The sequence below is a fragment of the Lissotriton vulgaris genome, chromosome 2_1 (genome assembly GCF_964263255.1).
Source record: "Lissotriton vulgaris chromosome 2_1, aLisVul1.2, whole genome shotgun sequence".
Taxonomy (NCBI): domain Eukaryota; kingdom Metazoa; phylum Chordata; class Amphibia; order Caudata; family Salamandridae; genus Lissotriton; species Lissotriton vulgaris.
This window is the reverse complement of record NC_141687.1, coordinates 123051677-123070609: the sequence shown is the minus strand read 5'-3', so window position 1 is coordinate 123070609 and position 18933 is coordinate 123051677. Positions and strand designations below refer to the sequence as shown.

The following is an 18933-nucleotide window of genomic DNA, read 5'->3' as shown; positions in this document are numbered from 1 at the left end:
GGCTGTGCCCGGATGTCAGGTTGCGTGGGGTCAGAGGACATCAGCGAGAGCTGGGTAGCTCACTACATCCCATCCAACCATAGCTCATAACAAGGCTCCCCCGGGGTGCTTGGCGGTGCATACAAAATCTGAGAGTCGTTGGCTAAGAGTTGGGTTAGGGCATAGGTCGATCTTGTGGCCCTGATCAGGTTCCAGAGATGCTTCCGGCTCTTTGGAGTTAATGGCAGTCTGCTTTCCTAGGTGGGCTGAGCTGGTGGCAGTGGTAGAAACAGGTTCAGCCCGGGTATCCTGACTGGTGGTGTTCGGCGATGGCGCTCCCTGCTCTTCCTCTCTTTGGTCAGTCCATCCTTTGTATCCGCCACCTCTCTTGTTCTCTCCATTATGATCTCTACAGCTGTCCACAACGACACATATCGAACCGCCGTTTCGGTACATGGACGGCTGACACCAAGGTACGTTATAGTCCATCACCCTCTATCAGGGAAAACTGATGTAAAATCTTCCTCAGTGTTCCAAAGTCAACTCGAGTAATAGTTACATGTTCTTCTATCCAGGATCACATCCTGGATAGACTAACATTTCTGTCCGACGGATTTACCATTAAACCTATCATAAGCATTCTCTTCTGCACCTAGCCCTCCACTCTTTGAGTTGCTTTCCATCACCCCCACTCACTCCTTCAGGTGAGCGTTATTCTCCCATCTTCATCTGGGACCTGATAGCTACTGAGTTCATTGATCTTCACAGCGCGGCTTGTGCAAATGGCTATTTTGCAGCGATAAAGCCAAATTATACTAACCTGTTCTAAGCGGCATCCAAGCTCTTAATTTAAAAATGATTCAACGTCTAGCCCTTGCTCTTGAGTTCTGTTGTATACGACTTCATGAATCAATTAGTTGATCATTTCTGACACCATCTCAAATCCAGATTCTACCCATGATGCCCCTTCTTTTTCTTTCAACAATTTTTCTTCAAAATGCTCTATTATCCTGTGTTTGATTGACTCTCCTGTTATCTCTCCATGCCTAACCTCCACCCTCCCACCCGGCTTCTGAGGAAATCTGTCTATGGAATCCATCCTCACCCATGTATCTAACTATATCTAAGTGGCCCATTACAAAGCGCTATAACTAAATCATGCTCCTCAGCCTATCTGCTGTGCTTAAAACTGTCACTGCCACAAACTGATAGACATCAGGGTCACTCTAGGCATCAGCGATCCATCTGTCAACTGGTTCTCATACTAGCTCCCTACAAGGCTGCTTATTCTCGGCTTCTTGGGTTCAGCGGTGAGACATTCAGTGGTAAGTCTCCAACAACTGGCTAGTAGATTGCAGCTACGCAGCCGTGCTGCAAACAGTTCGGTTGTTAACACTTGTAAGGCAATATGGGACTTAGATTTTATACCCATGCCCAGCCAGCAAGCTGCCAGCCTAAGGCACTGTCTTGAACTACGTGAAGGCCTTCATGACTGGTGGACACTAAGAGAAAACTAAAGAAAGGTAAGTAAGCGTGCAAAAATTACTCAATTCATAGGAGCAACAATTTGCATGGTTTAATGTAAATAGTTAGGCCATAGATGGGAAATAGTGATTGTTTCAAGTTGCAAACAACTAGGCTGTTGGTGCATCGCAGAGCTCCCAAGATCTCAGAGTAGACAGAGGTCCCAATTTAGTGTTTGGCAGATGGAGGAAAGGCCGTCAGGGCGGTGGAGGACTTCACGTCCGCCACCCTGCCTTTACCCCGACTGCCATTTTCAGAATTCACCTCCAGCCCTGCGATGAATTCTGTAGGTTTGTTTTGTATGAACTGTCATCACAGCGGTTCAATAAAGCCATTTAAAAGTGTGGTGTGCGTCTGTCATTGGTGACGGATACTTACGGCAAACTTTTAAAAGTTTTACATTTTTCAGAAACAAACTTCCAATGTTGGAGTTTGTTTTTGGAAAAATAAACAGTAGTGGCCCCAACATTATAGGAGCTTTCTCCAGTGGTGTTGGGGGGTAATTTTAATTTTAATTTGTGCTGTCTCTCACTGTCAGGATATTCGTGGCAGCGATATTAAAAGAAAAGCCATCCGACTGCCTATTCTACATAGGCCAAATGGTCGGGTGGCTTACCTCCGAAGGCCCATACTTCCTCGGACCACTGACGCATTTTATGGTGAAAGGGGAAGCTTTACTCCATTGGCGTAAAACTGGTGGTCCACCCAACTCAACATTGGGCATGTGTGCCGAGACTTTGGCGGCGAGGGTACTCCATCTCCACTGCAATGGTGTAACTTGTACGCCAAACTCTAAATTGGGCCTAGAGCGGTTACAAAAAAGGCATCGTTTGAGCATGGTAGTCAATAGGGGAGGGAGGGCAACATTTATATATAGATTTTGCATTGCAAGACAGCACGCCGTCTTCATTGATAAGGAGGCAGCATGTGGCCACATCACTAGATAGAGCCAGGTGCCATGTTTCTCTTTCCCTCGAGTAAATTTTTTTGATTACTTTAAAATATGGTGGCGCTTGTTGCACCTGGGCAAAACAGAAGCAGTATCTAGAATGACCCGCATTACACTGTGGCCCTACATAGTAACTAGCCGGAGTTTGAGGATTTCTCTAATAGAGGACCCAATTTGGAGTAGTAAGCTGTTGACGGAGCAGCTAGAGGGGAAAGCGGTACCCACCTATTTGGGACCACTGGACTTATGGCTCTATTGGCAGAGATATGGGGTTGGGATTAAGGTTTCATTTTTCCTGTGAGCCACTGACGGGATTCCCATTCATCCATTCACGTGTGATCATGAAAAGGAAAGGATGTATTATTATTATGACAACAATATCACCCGCATCCCTTGACTACCGGTAAGCGGTTCCTAATTTGCATTATTTTATAGAATCTTCGTTAAGTTACTTATAACAAATAAACATGGGTGGAATGGGTCTATGATGTTTGAAGATCGTTGAGAAAAGGTCTTTAGTTAGATGTAAACCAAAACTGCCTTTTTTCCCCTGATGAAAACCCTAAATGAAGGGACTTTGAGGAGCGGCATGATCATGGATTATAAAACATCTCTACGGCACAAAGTCATTTGCGAATGACAGGGTGATGCCACATGTTTCCAATGACGGTCGCGCGATTGACATTGACTAGCGCGCGCATTCCCATGCTACCCACATCAAGGCAGGGCTGCTAATGGTTTCTGGAAAGCCTCCGGGAACTTCTCTTTTTTTTCTTCCAAGAAATGGATCATCTACGCAAATTGACTAGCTTTGAAAATGGTGACAATGCTTTTCCACGTGCCCCTCCTTCGCTTGTCGCCCCACCATAAACCCTGTAAGTGTCTTGTTCGTCTTTCTTGTTTGTGCCCTGGTCTGGCGCGTGCTGGTGAATGTCGAACACTGGGACAGGACACGGAATCCTTTTTCCAAATGTGTTAGAAAGATGCCGGCCTGGTCCTTTGAGGATGAGGCTGCACAGACCGAGGAATTAGCACAACAGATGTCCACAATGGGTGCAATATGACCATTCACTACAAAGGTATATGTCTTCAAATACATCCGAAATTCTTGTTGGAAGATTCCTTCTCTACGTTGTATCCACTGTGTGTTGAACTTCGAACAGAATTGAAATGCATATGACATGCCTCCAACACATAGATGACCTATATTTACCTTGACTGAATAAAATACTTTAGAAGGAGCTTTTATAAAAAAAACATCACGGAACGAGTAAACTTTGCTCTGCTCTTCCATTTTGAGATCGTATATGGGGAAACATTAACTAATAACATGTGGCAGCAGATGTATCATGCATTTCTGCTGCCTCAAAGCCACCAAAAGGGACATTGTAAAATCTCTCCAGTGCAAAACCTTTTTTGCGCTAAAAAACCTAACATTTTTCAGTGGAAATAGGACTTTGCATCAAGGTGCGTTTATATAGGTGACACTTGGGCATTTCGTCGCAAGGACCCGCGTTTTTGATGCAAGCCCATGCTAGCCATATCTACAAAAAAATGTCAGACGGGACTTTGTTTCAAACAATAACGCCGCTTTCAGATATTTTCATTTCTCCAAATAGTTCACACATGGCACAGGAGCTGCTCTGTACAGGCCACATCCAGTGTGTGAAATGTTTCAAGCAGCTCCCCTGATCCCTCGCACTGGGTGAGAAGGAAGGATCTCAGGGCTCCACTAGATTGCTGTTTTGTTGATGAGTGACCAATCTCTCTGACAGCTTCCTTAAAGGACTCTCAGCCTGATTCATCATAGATTCGTTTTGCGAGTCTATAATAGCGATTCAAAAGGCCCATAGTAATGAATGGGGAGTATTCCTTATTTGCGATTAGCAATTAGCTAATCTCAAATAAGATTGCGATTTAAAGGGTGCCAGGGGTGTCCAAAGGACACCCTGTAGCACCCCTTAAATGAAAATTGAAACAGGTGTTGCGTACACTGCAACATGCAACTTTTTTCGCTATTTACCACGAGGTTTGACCTCGCGGTAAATAGCGGGCCGAAATTGCGAATTCGCAATTTTTTAATGGATGATGAATTGCATTTAAGGAATCTCAAATAGAGATTCCTTAGATGTAATTCTTCGCAAAATTGCGACATCGCTATTACCGATTTTTGCATTTGGGATGATGAATCCCAAATGCAAAAATAGAGCTCGCAAAGGGCCAGATTCTCAGAATCTGGCTCTTTGCGAGCCGATTTCGGCTTGATGAATCAGGCTGCCTTTTCTTTCACAATCTCAACAGAGGAGCTTACAACAAGCCCAACATGAGAATATCATATTCCGCTATTCACCGCTGATTTACAGACATAGCATGGCATGGGTACCTTGCCTTGTTTATGCATACATACATATGTGTCTATCTATCTATCTATCTATCTATCTATCTATCTATCTATCTATCTATCTATCTATCTATCTATATATATATATATATATATATATGGCACTATTCAAGACAGTGCCTTGTGTCTATTTAAGACATTATTTTAAACAACTTTGTCAAAGGCTGTGCTCGGAACATCTATGATGTACTGTGCCAGGCTGAAATATAATTGCACATAACTCTCCAATACTTTAAATAGCTTTATTGCACAAATGCATTGAAAAACAAACAAACATAAAAATATACAACTGCGCAAGTTTAGTCACAAACATGTTTTATTTGAAATCCTTGTTGCCGTTGTTAAATGTAGAATTTAATCTCCAATGCATTTGCGGTAATGTATGCCAGATTATCATGAGTCATGTGGGGCATAGTTTTATAAGACGCACGTAGCCATTTCATGACAAGCTGCTCCACCTGTGAACAAGACTCATTATGGAGTGGAAACGCGTAAGGGATATAAATGAGAGCATGCTGATTTCTGCAATAAATGCTTTGTTGTTCCCAGAATTGGGCTTCCACACTTCTTTTTCCTATATATATATATATGTATATATATATATATATATATATATATATATATATATATATATATATATATATATATATATATATATATATATATATATATATATATATATATATATATATATATATATATATATATATATATATATATATATATGTGTGTGTGTGTATATTCACTGTAAAAAGGTTAAAGTGATGTTATAGTATGGTGAACATGTCAGTTAAAATGCAACATTTTACACACCAAAAACCACTGAAACTCACCAGTTATAGCTAAGTAAAGTAAATATAACTTGCAACCCCGCCATTCACAGCAATGTCACCTGGGATGCCAACAGTGAACTTTTCAAAGATGTCACAGAACATGTAATGAGTGATGCATCATGTGAGGTCATAAGCAGTGCATGGCAAGGGCATGAGTTATAGTTACTGTAGTTACCTATAACTAGTGAAGCTCAGTGTTTTTTTTTGTCTAAAGTTGTACGTTTTGACTGATATTTCACCCAAGTCTAGCTTCACTTTAACTTTTGCTCATTTTAGTGAACTTTGGAAGTTTTTTTCCAACATAAAGTAAGATATTACCATACCGAACCATATCATCGCTTTTACCTTTAATTTTTTTCTGTTAATTTCAGTTTTTTTTTTTTAACACAAAGCAAGATATTATGCCACACCCAACCCCTCACAGGTGGATAAGAGCATGGAGTGTTTAAGATTTAGGGCTAGGTAGGGGTTATTGCTAGTATGGGATCTATCTAGGGCCTAGGGAGGGGGAGAGGGATTTACATTAATATATATAAATATATCTATGTATACACACACATATATTAATACATATATGCACACATGCGAATACATATATATTTACAAAACTCTCAAAGAAGAAAAAAATTATTATTAGGTTGATTACCCTAAACAGGTGTGCAATAGGAATGCCCAACTGAGGCCGTTGTGTCCTTAAAATGTATGGGGTATTCACCGCATCTCAGAGAATGTCCTCCAGAGCTGATATATGTAGATACACAACACCCACAGTCGTTCACCGGCTACAAGATGTTGCGCTACTCACCATCTATGTTTGTATAGCTGCCGACTGGCTGCCTGCATCTTTGCTGTGCTGCAGCCTGTCCCCCTGCTTGAGGGACTCTGCAGTTAGGTCCCACCAATGGGGCTGTGGGTCTGTCAGGGGCCTGCCTGTATACAATAGCTTGGGAGTACTGCTTGTCCCTGAGCTTCATAATGCAGACACTTACCAGTTGCAGTTTTCAGCCTCTGAGACTGGAGGCCTGACCAGTGCTAGCACCCCTACAGGTATGGCACAGGGGAGAGGCCGGGGGGTGTGTGCAAACACACACACACACACACACACACACACACACACACACACACATGCACGCAACAGTAATGAGGGACAGCGCCAGACTGGCCGTAGCAGGCACCAGGCATTTCCCCAGTGGGCCACTAGGGTGGAGGCTGATTTTGGGCCTCTGGGGGCTGTTTTTGTAACCTGCCGGTTTTTGCAGCATAGCTACAATACCAGCCCGTGTAACAAAATTTGCAAAAACCAGCCCTAGCAAACAGCACGGCCGCACCCCCAACCCCCGGGGGTCCGGCCAAGCACTCTGCCAGGGCCGGGTTTGGTTCGCAGTCCGGCCCTGATGAGGGAAGTGCCAGGTGCAGGTATGTCCCTTGGTCCCTGGGTTCCTCTTACTGGCTGAGCCTTCAAGGATCAGCAACAAGGCGAGTACCAGGGATATAGTGGCTGGGCTTTTCATTAGTGCTCGAGATGTGGCTAATTTGCCTCCCTAAATGCTGGACTATACGTTTCGGTGGTCGGGCCACACTTTCTCCCTTGACTCTGACATAAACTCATACACACTGCACATGTGAGATTGTGGTAATTTTAAAGGCACCTGATGCGTGCCACCTGTTGACTTACTGCTACCCTCCTCCTTTGGATTTGAACCTAAACCCTAGATAGAGAACTCACCTGTTCTGCCGTCTCTGCTGGTGTTTCCCCTGTGTACTTCATATTTAACTGTTGGTTGCAAAGCACTGCTCTACCCATGTGGTGCGTTTTTCCTTATTTCCTAATATTGTTACCAAGCATTGACAATGGAAAATATTTCCTCACTAACACGACAGGAAGTTAGGATTCCATTAAAGACACAGAGGCGATGATTGTGACTTTTGTTCCTTCCTGAAAATCTCCAGCAGCAAAGAATAAAGTAACATCAACATTCAACACCAAAGCAGCAAAGGTCAACAGTACAGCTGACCTCACAATGTGACCACCTATTGTAACACAACCTATAGTGTCATTAAGTCAGCAGAGCAGCCACCGTCCTCTTCTTTGCAACCAGAAAGGGTCGCAGTGTATAATAAAAAGGTCTCAAACAGAAGAATGAGAAGAAAGTCTTAATATTAAACTTCTGAAGTCCAGTGGATCTTTGCTTAAAATGACAATGAGAGGTTCTCATTTGTTCAGGGTTTGATGATAGGCTATTGGCCTCCATTGAAAAACCAGACCCCACAAGAAACTGAGAAGAGTAAAAACAAGAGATAAACAAAGAGAGAAACAAGGAGGGGTACTCTTCGACTCTTTGTCTTCAATAGAACCCAAACCTTTGTGGGGGATATTTTCCATTCTTTTACAAGACCGGAGGCACAATTATGACAACTTCAAAGCTTTGTAATAACATTGCACGATACATGTGGAATGAGTTTGGAACAAAATGTTTTAAACATCGACTCCCGAGACTAATCTGCTGCTTTAGGAATGTTTTCAAAACATCCTAAGGAAATGTATGGCTGGCATGCCACAGCCCCACTAGTAGAGTGTATCAATCCCTGCTCCAGCCATAATCCACCTGAGCCCTCTGGCCCTGGCCGGGGTAGAAGGGGACACAGGACCAAAAGGCTTCTTGAAAGAAATAAAAAATTGTGACGTAGAACGAGGATGAAAGCAGATGTTAGGAAGTCGAAGTGCAAACATGAAACACGACATAGTTTTTTTTTTTTTACAGTATTGGAAAGCCGGATAAATTGTAGAGGTAGACTAGAATTTAGCTTGTTTTAGAATTTAGAACGTAACCCAATGTAGGGAGAATGATTTGGTATCCACATCTAATGCCTAAACAGCAGACAGTTGTCTAGACGATATAAGACATAATAACGTTGTTAATTTAACTGATAATTGCTTTAAATAAAGAAATTAATTATCGAGCCAAGATAGAAGTAAATCCAATACTACCTTAACATCCCACAAAGAAGAGTATTTTGGTTTTGGTGAAACTTTAGATGTATGTATTTAAAAGCTCTGCAAACTGCACAAATGGTTTCCCGATTGGTTCACTTTTCACCAAAACGTAACTTTCACAGATGGATGATCTATAGGGGTTTACAGTTGTGTAAGATTTGCCTGTTTGCAAAAAGGGAAATCAAGAGGTTTATTACATCTACTGAAATAGAGTAGCAGATATGGGATTATTCTGCAATTCCACACACCAGCCAACTCTAATGGGCCATGAGTATTTATATCTGGGCTGAGTGGAAAGAGACCAGGAGCCCCTAATGACTGACAACGCCTCCCGTGAACATCATGGGACATTCCAGGATGACATGAAATGCTTGATACCAGGAGTTGTAAATGACCAGCGCCAGGACACCTCAGGATAACCGATGCCCTCTATAAATCCAATTAACATAACATTAGATCATGAGGGTGACCATGACGGTCTGACTAAGAGAGGAAACACAGGGATAAGTCTAGAAAAATCTACAGACCGCTTTAGAAGTTTAGGGAACAAAACCTGGGCAGGCCTAAAAGGGACAGCCCTGAATCAACCGCTGGAGGAAAGCTTCCAGTGGTACAACCTCTGGATCTGGTCTCTAACTGTAGATAGAATCAGGAGTGTTGGTGGTTCAACGAAAAGACAAAGAAATGTATCTGAAAAGGCCTCTATTGACAACGAATCTTGTTGAAGACTATTCGCTGCTGTCTTGGAGAAACCTATATCCCCATTCTGCTTTCATATTGGAAAGAACTGGGAGGTATTGAGCTTGAAGCAGGATCTCTCTATCCAGGAATAAACTCCAAAACTCTCTGGCTAGATCTGTTAGGCCTTTGTCATAAGCCGTGCTAGCATCTTCCCAGAAATCGACGCCATCCTTATATTAAAAAATGGATCTTAGCCTCATTTTTCGCTGCATCTAATGAAGTGTCCACCTCTTGGGGCATTGAAGGATGGTTGAAGTGAGCCAGGAAGCTGTTGGATGTCAGGTGAGCAAAGACCTTCTTGAGATTTTGTTGAGCTATTCGAACAATGTTAAAGTCTGCACACATGAAGAGATTTCTCTGACAAAACAGGCTCCAAACAACTGACCCTCTAATTCAGAGCCTAACTCATTACCTGACATGTCTGTCTGTTTTGGATCTATCCGCATTTAGAGGGTCTTTCGTCTTTCAGCTGTAATTGTTTTGAGTACCTGTGGATGCTGCATCTTTTGTTATTTCTAACATTTGTGATAAAGCCCCAGGAACATCAAATAGCTTGTCTTGGCATATTTGTAGGGCTATGTTAATGCCATCTTTGTATTTTTTCCCTTCTTTTATAAAAATTGATCACAATACTGGATCAGTAGTAGGAGTGGTGGCTAACTTGTACCGAGGAACTGGTCTTGGCCTTTCTGAGCTAAGTTTATTCCTGTTAGTCTTTTCCATTGGGGTTCTAATCCAACGTGCCCCAAACTGAAGGATAATTGATAATGGTACCTCTATGCACCTGACTGGGGATGTGTAATTACCTTAGGATTATAACTGCTTAAAACATCCGTAATCATGCCTCTGGTACCAATGTCTGTCGAGTCTTGAGGCTGTGGCACATTATTACCATCAGTGTAATCTTGTTATCCAGTAGGAGAGGACATTCAAACCATATTTGAAGTTCCTCATGGAAGGGCAGGCGTGGTCAACTTTTGTCTTAACAAAAAATCCCTAACAAAAGTAACCTTTTGAGACTTTTTAGGGGATATCTCTTGAGAGTCTTAGTTTCTAGTAGATAGCGGAGCAGATATTTCCTTGAAAGTGTGAGATGCCTTAGCACTTCACTTTATTACACCAGAATGTTTAGACCCTGTAGCTGGGGTACTGCGCCCCTCAGAATTATGCATCTCATCTCTTTAACGAGGCACATGATTAATAAGCTTGTTAAAGGAAGCCACAATATAATAGATATGGCTTGCATGTATTGAATCAACTCACCTGTCCCCGGCTGCCTCAAAGATATTTGAATGTAAAAAGTTGTTATAGACTTAGGGGCCTATATCGATGTCAGGCAGAATAGCTTCTGCCCGACAGCGACTCAGTCCTGGGACTGACTGACCTCTGGTCATTTCCCTATGGGAGCATGTATTATGGCCATAAACCAGCCGTAATACCTGGTCCCATAGGGAAATGGGAGGTGTAGTTCATCCCTGCACCCCATGGCAGGCACCTTATGGTGCCTGCCACGGGACGGGGTGCATGATCAATGGGGGCACCAAAGGTGCCCCCTCAGCCCCCAACCATAGGCCGCGCACCCTCGAGCGTGCACTTCCGTGGGCCACCCAAACACACTTTCCGACATGGTTTCCATGTCAGACAGGCTGGCAGGGAAATCATGTCGGAAAGCGTGCATCATAATCCCAAGGGCAGAAAGGCCCACCTATTGTGATTACGGCCAGCGCCGACTGGCCGACGGGATCCATGAGCCTGTTGTAAGCCAGCTGGAATGACCGGCCCGTATACTTTCCGACCACGAGCATCATAATGTGGTGGTCGAAAAGTAAACCGAGCAGCCCATTATGATGCGGCCAGAAAGGGTCCGACCATTGGTCGTAGCGTTTACGGGCCGCATAGTACTCAGCCCCTAAGTATTAGAATCACTATCTACTGTCTATATATATAATACATATGTGTATATAGATATGCACACACACACACACACATTTACATATATTTATATATTCAATTATGATGTTATATGATATATAAATGTATGTATATATGTAGATGCTCTCCACCTAAACTTCTACCCAGAGGTCTCTGCTTCTTGTTTGCATAATTTATGCAGCACCCTCAGCCTGAAAGGGTATTATTTTGGCTTATATTGGGTGCTCGTTTGTGTCTGGACAAAGCTAAACCTCTCTGAAGAGCTATAATGATAGCAAAACTGTCTTTTATTAATTCCAGGTTGGCTTGGGTGGTAATTTATCAATCCAAAGCTGTAATACTGTGCCTGGAGTGGTAAAAGGCTTTCGTCATTTTACAGTTTGGCGTGGATGACACTGTGCTAATCCCATGCTTAAAGACTTTGCATTAGAAATGGCAAAAGTCTTTGGGCCAGATGTTTGGCCCTTTTTAGCAGTCACAAATGGCAAATCGGTCCATTTCTGACCGCTAAAAAGGGTTGTGGTATGTTCAAACCCCATTTTGCGAGTCAGTAACATATTACAGACTCGCAAAATATGGTTTGCGAATCATTATTAGCAAGGGCCATGCCAAGGGCGCCCCTTCCTAATAGGCAGACGCACTGATATGTATAAACATTTGGCGGTCGCAAAATAATCATAGTTACCACCTACTTCAAGTAGTTGGTAAGCCAGTCGCAAATGGGAAGGGGTTCTCAGGGGAACCCTTCCCCTTTGTGTTGGGCAGCAAAAATATTTTTTAAGAGCATGCCGTGTTCCTACAGACAACTACCTGCCCTTAAAAAATGAAAAGAAAGCTTTTCATTTTTTTCTTTAATGCATCCCGTTTTTCTTTAGTTAAAACGGGCTGCATTTGAAAGAAAAAAGTTGCTTTATTCAAAAAAGCAATCACAGACATAGGGCCAGATGTAGGAGCCCAAATACCGGTCGGTAACGGCCGATTTTGGCCGTTACCGACAGGTATTTGGGTATTGTAATGTAGGGGGCTAGAAAATTACAGAATCTGTATATTTACCGATTCAGTAAAATACCGAATCGGTAAATATACCGATTCTGTAATTCAATATGTAGGTGGCACAGTTTACAGTGCCACAGGCCCTTAGAAATTCGTTATTTACCACCCAATCCTATTGGGTGGTAAATTACGAATTTCTGTGTACATGCACATCTGTGCATGTACCCCTGTGCCATGTGGCACACATACATGCCATAAGGGCATGTATGTGTGTCACATGGCACACAAGCCAGCAACAGGGGTGCAACAGGGTGTCAAAGTGACACCCTGTCCCCCTTGGAAATTCGGTTTTTTTATTGATTCGGTAATTACCGAATCGGTATTTGCTATTGAATACTATGGGCTTTAAGGCCCATAGGAATCAATGGCAAATACTGATTCTGTAATTACCGAATTGGTAATTACCGAATCTTGCCAATTTTTTTTCCTACATAGAAATTACCAATAAGTAAATACCGAATCGGTAAAATTCGGTATTTACCATTCGGTAATTTGCTATTACCTACATCTAGCCCTTAGTTGTCTGCTGTCCACAGTAGGCCACCATCCCTGTGATATGTGAAAAACCTAAGGGGTTGCAAATTGCGACCTACCTCATTAATATTAATGAGATAGGTCTTTAGCAACCCCATTAGTATTCACATACAGTGTCTGCGACACTGTTGTACTTTTCATATGGCGAGTCGCAAAATGTCACCATTTGCAACATTGCAAAAAAGAATGGGTGTACATCTGACCCTTTGTCCCTTTCTATCTTTGTGCTAATCTTATGCTTAGGAACATTGCTAGAAAAAAAGACATTTGAAGTGAGCAGGTTCAGAGTGTCACCGGTGTTGCAGGGTGCTTTATACAGGAGGTGCTCTACATCTAAACTTGGGAACTACCCAGAGTTCTCTGCTTCTTTTTTGCATAATTTATGCATGCAGCACTCTAAGCCGGAAAGGGTATTATTTTGATATACACATAGCTCTACATGCATTATATATTATATAATATTACAAATGACAAAAAAAGTTTTCCCAGAGAAGAAGAACCATGTTTAAAAGGCTTAGACTATGAAGTAAAAGGCTGCCTGGGAGCGTTAAGTCCCTGTGATTGTAGAATATATGAAACACAACATTGGGTCTGTTGCAGCCTGCAGAGGGCGAAGAAAAAAACCGCACCATAGTGGTGCACGCTAAGCTGAAGAGAAAAGTTGACTCTTATGCGCCATACTTAAGGCCAAATGCCTCAAGGCCCCCGTGAACCGATGATGTTCTATTCAATAAATTAGTGTAAACTAAGCAAAAAATAAGAAATCAAGCTATAGATATGCCGAGAAAACCATTATTGACAATTTGTCAACAACAAAAACACACCCTTATAAAAGAACGTTATGCTTAAAACATAGAAAGAAACAGGGGGTAATAATCATTTGATACTATCACAAAGAAGAGAACGTTTGCTGCTCTGCAGAGTTGGCTATACTATGGCCTTATAGCCCATAGCCCACTGTAGCGGGCTATACGACCATTAAAGGCAGGCCCGCTTCAGTGTTAAAGGCATGCACTGAAGGCGAAGGCCTTTAATGAGGGAGCGGGACTTTAATGGCCGGTTTAGCCCAGCTACGGAGGGCTTTAAGGCTATTAGAACATTCTGCCACTTGAGGGCAGAATTTTCTAACAAATAAAACAAAGGCCTCCCGGAGCCTGAGGGGGTCTAAATCCCCTCGGGCTCTGACAGGCCTTTTTAAAACAATATTGGAATTTTGCTTTGAGGGCTTTTACCGGCCCATAGAAGCTGGGAGCACTCCATTGTATTCAAGGAGGGCTCCACATTACAATGTTCTATATAGGTTGTATTATGATTGATGGTTACATTGTGAGGTCACTGCACTGCTGGACTGCTGACCTTTGCTACTTTGATGCTGTTATATTTCTATCCATGTGGAATGATAATTATGCTTTAATTTTGCTCCTAAAGATTATTAAAATAGAAGATAGGTCATAATTGAGCCTCTGGTCTTGTGACAGAATGGAAAATATTTTAGCTCTTGCATAGTAAAAATATTTCTGCCAAACACTGGCAGAAGCAGTACACGCTTTTCTGAGAAATGCATAAGTACAAGGGGTGAGAGCTAAGGCATTGCACACTTTCTCACACCCAGGATGCCATGAGTAGATGTAGTAGGGCTATCAGCCCTACTCCACCCAACATCTTTGGCACAACAGCATGGAAGAGACAGGCAGTAGAAACAGATCCATACTATGAACTCGTCCATGCAGCCTGCTGCCTTCCCGCCACTGCACTGTGGATACTAGGACAGCAGGACAGAAACGCAGGCAACAGAAAGAGGTACACACCCTATGCCTGTCTCTGCACCAGAAACAGTGAGAGAGAAGGAACATCAGAGACTTATGGGGCATGGGGAACAGTCATCAGAGAACAGACTGCAAAATAGGACAAAGAGGAGAAGTGGGACTAAGGTAGAGAGGAGGGGAGGTGGGGAGCCAATGCCGAGCACCAAATAGGCGCTTTACTGTGTGGTACTGTTGCAAGTGTTTTAGACGACGCTCGCGGTATCTCATCGGTCTAAAGGGCAGGAATGAGTGAAGTAATATCAACATTTACAGATGTATATTTCATGTTCGCTAAAATGGACAATGCTCTTCCAAGATGGCTGCAACTCTTGTATCACTCAGGTGCCCAAGAGCCTGTGGGCCTCTGGTCACAAAAGATAATGGTCCGTCTCATGCATCGCCGTGTGCAGCGAGATCTTGTAATACTGTATCCGATCCTACAACTCAAGTGTGTAGAGGAAGGTTGTCAGCTTCCAGTCTCTTAGTCCAGTATCTTCCACAAGCACCAACATGTAGGGTCTTATACATAAATAAATCACACTTCCTGACCAAATGCTCCAAGTCCCAGTTTCTTCTGTACAATGTTCTGGCTATAAAGCCGATTTAGTTGTTGTCAGAACGGTGACGGACTTCCCTACCTATAAATACAGTAGTCTGCCCGTCTGGGCAGACCATGGGGTTGGCTAGGTGGTGACTACTCCATCAATGTATTGGCAAACTTCTCCGATGGCCCAACGTAGTAAGGGCCATCAGAGAATTGACTCAATGTCGTCCATCCAATTAGGATGGGTGGACATATAGCTGTTTTTTATGTCTGCCACTGCCAGGCAAACCCTGGCATTAAGTGACAGCAGAAAAACAAAACAAACAAAAAATGTCCCCTCGACATGGGAGATCACTTTTTTTTTCAAAAAAAAAACCCAGCTCGGGATTTTCTTTTTGAAAATAAAAAAGAAACTAGTTTGGTACAATATGTTGACGGAGCCCTGCACCAAACTATGAAAAGTGTTGACAGGAACAGTGGTTCCTGGTAATGCTTTAGAAATAAGCACCAGCTTGGCAAATATTTCTAAATTTGGTGGGTGGTATCTCTATCAGGACAATGTGTGTGCTGCCGAAAATTAAATTGGCCCGTAAGTTCCTTGCATGATGGTTGCACATTATGATAAATGTTAGCAGCCAGATGCAGCAGCAAAGATGTGAAGACATTGTTCACACAAAACATGAAAATAGCAAAAAGTCACACGTTTTACTCTTGTGAATAAATATCTCTCCACTGCTGAAGTCTGGCAACGGTTCAATGGTCACGAGGACTTTGCTTGAACAGGCACAGTGGCAGCGAGCCCCGCCCCCTTTAATCCTCGACATTCCCAGGTGTTTAGAAAGGCAATAAGCATTGTTTGCTGTTGAAAAGCAGGAGATGGAGCCGGGCCACAATCAGGGCAGTGAAGCTACAGAGTAAATGGCCAGTTTGCTTCCAGCACAGACATTGCTAAAGATCACCGTGTATTTTTTTTGATGTAAGGAATATTTAGGACTAAGCAACCCACAACTTTAGATGCCTTTTTGCCACGCTTTTTGTTTCCAGAATGGGTGGAGTGTGCTTTAGGTCCGCTCCTGCCTGCTGTCTATCTCTTTTCCTAGCTCCTGATTGCATGACTGTCTCCCTATTCTTGTATTTGTCCTACCTAGGAGAATTTTGATTTCACATTGTTGGGATTGGACAACTTGGATCCTTCCACTGCATAACCGAGGGAACTCTTTTACTTTTCTATCACACTTCATGGGAGTGCATGTGTTTTTTTTCTCTCCTCACCCATTCCCCCTCTTTCAGCCCCACCCGCCCGGCATACTCTGTTTACTTCACCTCCACCTCCGATGCTCCTACCCCATCCTGCTCCCTGTTATTCTGGGCTGCTTGCTCTTTCATCTACTCGCTCACCAACGCTCCCTGCATCTCTGCATTATTAGAAAACCCATTTTAAGATTGTCCGTCATGTGTCTTGATGGATGCACATTTAGAGCATAGACGTATTGGATTTGCCAATGCCTGTTTTAAAAAAAGTAGGCAAAATCTGAATCTTGATTTTCTCTAGAATGGCTTCTCGGACATGACCCTACTGATGTGACTGATTGGTTAGTTTTATTTCTTATTAATGACCATTAAATAGATCATTCTTGCATCCCTACCTACTTCCCATGGCCTTCTGTACTTTTATTGCGATTGTGTACGGTTTATTATCGTCTGATTCAATGGTTCACCCACCTGCATATATGTAAAGTGCTCTAAAACCCTTCTGGGTCATGTTCGCGCTATATAAAACTCTAATAAATGAAATAAAAAAAGCTAATTGCCCTCCATGTCACTTATGCACCCTGACATACTGCAAGAGACACTCTGGTTGTGAGCAAAAAAACTCCTAAGTCTCTATAATATTATAAAACGTCTTATACTATAATAGTCTATTAGTTGAAGGTAATGGCCCTCCCCTCCAAAATACTCCCTGCAGGGTGCCCTCCCCCCAATTCTTCCATGAGGTGGACAGTGAAATGGACAAGCCCCTTTGGGATAGGGGTAGTTGACGTATTTCCCTCTGTAAGCTACAACAAAGGGTGCATGAGGGTGGGCTGGCAACCCCGACCTACGGGCCTACTACTGGGCAGCCCAGTTGACCGTAATCAGTGATTGGGTGTTTATCGCTGTAGAGGAACTGGCATATCGAGTAGACCGAGAGGCTATGGGGAGCCTTGGCTGCCCACCACTGCTATAGAGCAAGAAGCAGGAAAAAACATTACTGGGACTGCCCTGTGGTCCAGCAATACTGGAAGGCGGTGCTCCGTGTTATGGCCCAAGGGTCTCATTGTACCACTAGAGGCTAGATGGCATGTGCCATGCATTGCGGGTGACATTGTTTTGCCCAGATATTGAAGATCTGGCTAATATTAGCTGGCGGATGGCTAAGAGAAACATCGCAAAGGCATGGAGAGCGAGTAGATTGGTTCCAACGGGCGGAACGGGTGGCCCACCAAAGTCAGGGTTGTCCAAGAAAATACGAAAAAGTTTGGAAACAATGTGCGGCTACAGGGGGCTGTGAGAGGTTATTATGGGGTAGTTGGGGGTACATGCGGTCTAGGTTAGGGATTAATAAGGATAGTATTAATTTTATGTCAGAATCTCAAAACCGATGTATAGTGTTGGTTGATATTAAGTGTCATTGTAATGCCGCTGCGTGCCTCTTCTTTGTAATGCTGCGAATTATTGAAACAAGATTGCATCTACTATTGTACACTGAGCAATTGCTTAATAAAAAAAATAGATTTTTCAAAAATTGTAGTTTATTAGTATAATACATCTGTAATACAAGTATAATAAGATATTTCTTGTCAACTATTAAAATGTAGGTTTGAGATCACTACTCACTGTAATGTGAAAACAATGTAGCTACTTGATTGAGTCAATGATGAATTCATTAAATTAATTGCTTGGCTACTTCACTGTAATAAAAGATTGCGAATTAGTTGTGCTGTCACACTCCCTGCTGCCAAAATAAGAAGACAATTTGAAAGAAAAGCCACTGAGAAAATGTGCATCTACTGTTAAAAAATAAAAGGGAGTGCGCGCTTCATCAGCAAGTTAGTCATTTGATCTTCTTTATTAGATCAGTTTTAGGTACATCATAAAGATGCAACAGCGCAAATTTAATTACTCCCTTAATCTGGGAGCCACGTGAGAATTGATTGTCAAATAACTCCCTCTTGTAATTTCAAAAACAGTTTTTTTTATCTATCACAAACTCAGAATCAAGTAATCATATACAAAATGGCAGGAGGCATGGGATATACCACCATTAAAACCTAGAATCCGTATTTGGCGTTATCTTTTCAAACAATTAAAAATATTATATCCCGATTCCTTACTGGGTACAAAAGGGATGTGGGAGAACCTATGGTATGACCCTAGAAACTGTAAGAGTCCTTGGGTTTGGGCCACTGCAGAGCAGGATTTGGTGTTATCACTCCTTAGACAAAGCCATGTCTTTCGTACCATGTGCTGCACGACATTGTTTAGTGGCGGTGCGCCCATTAGGGCGCTGGGGCATTGCCCCACAAGCCGCCCATGCCCGCAGCTCCTTCGGCGACTCTGAACTTAAGTAAACTCTCAGTTTACTTAAGTTCAGAGACGCGAT

The 18933-nt window shown here is 42.8% G+C and overlaps 1 protein-coding gene across 1 annotated transcript in view; it reads left to right on the top strand.

The window, feature by feature from the left end:
• Positions 1–18933, top strand: part of LOC147729680 (myosin regulatory light chain 2B, cardiac muscle isoform) — a 104591-nt gene that overhangs the window by 60991 nt on the left and 24667 nt on the right. The window lies entirely within an intron of this gene.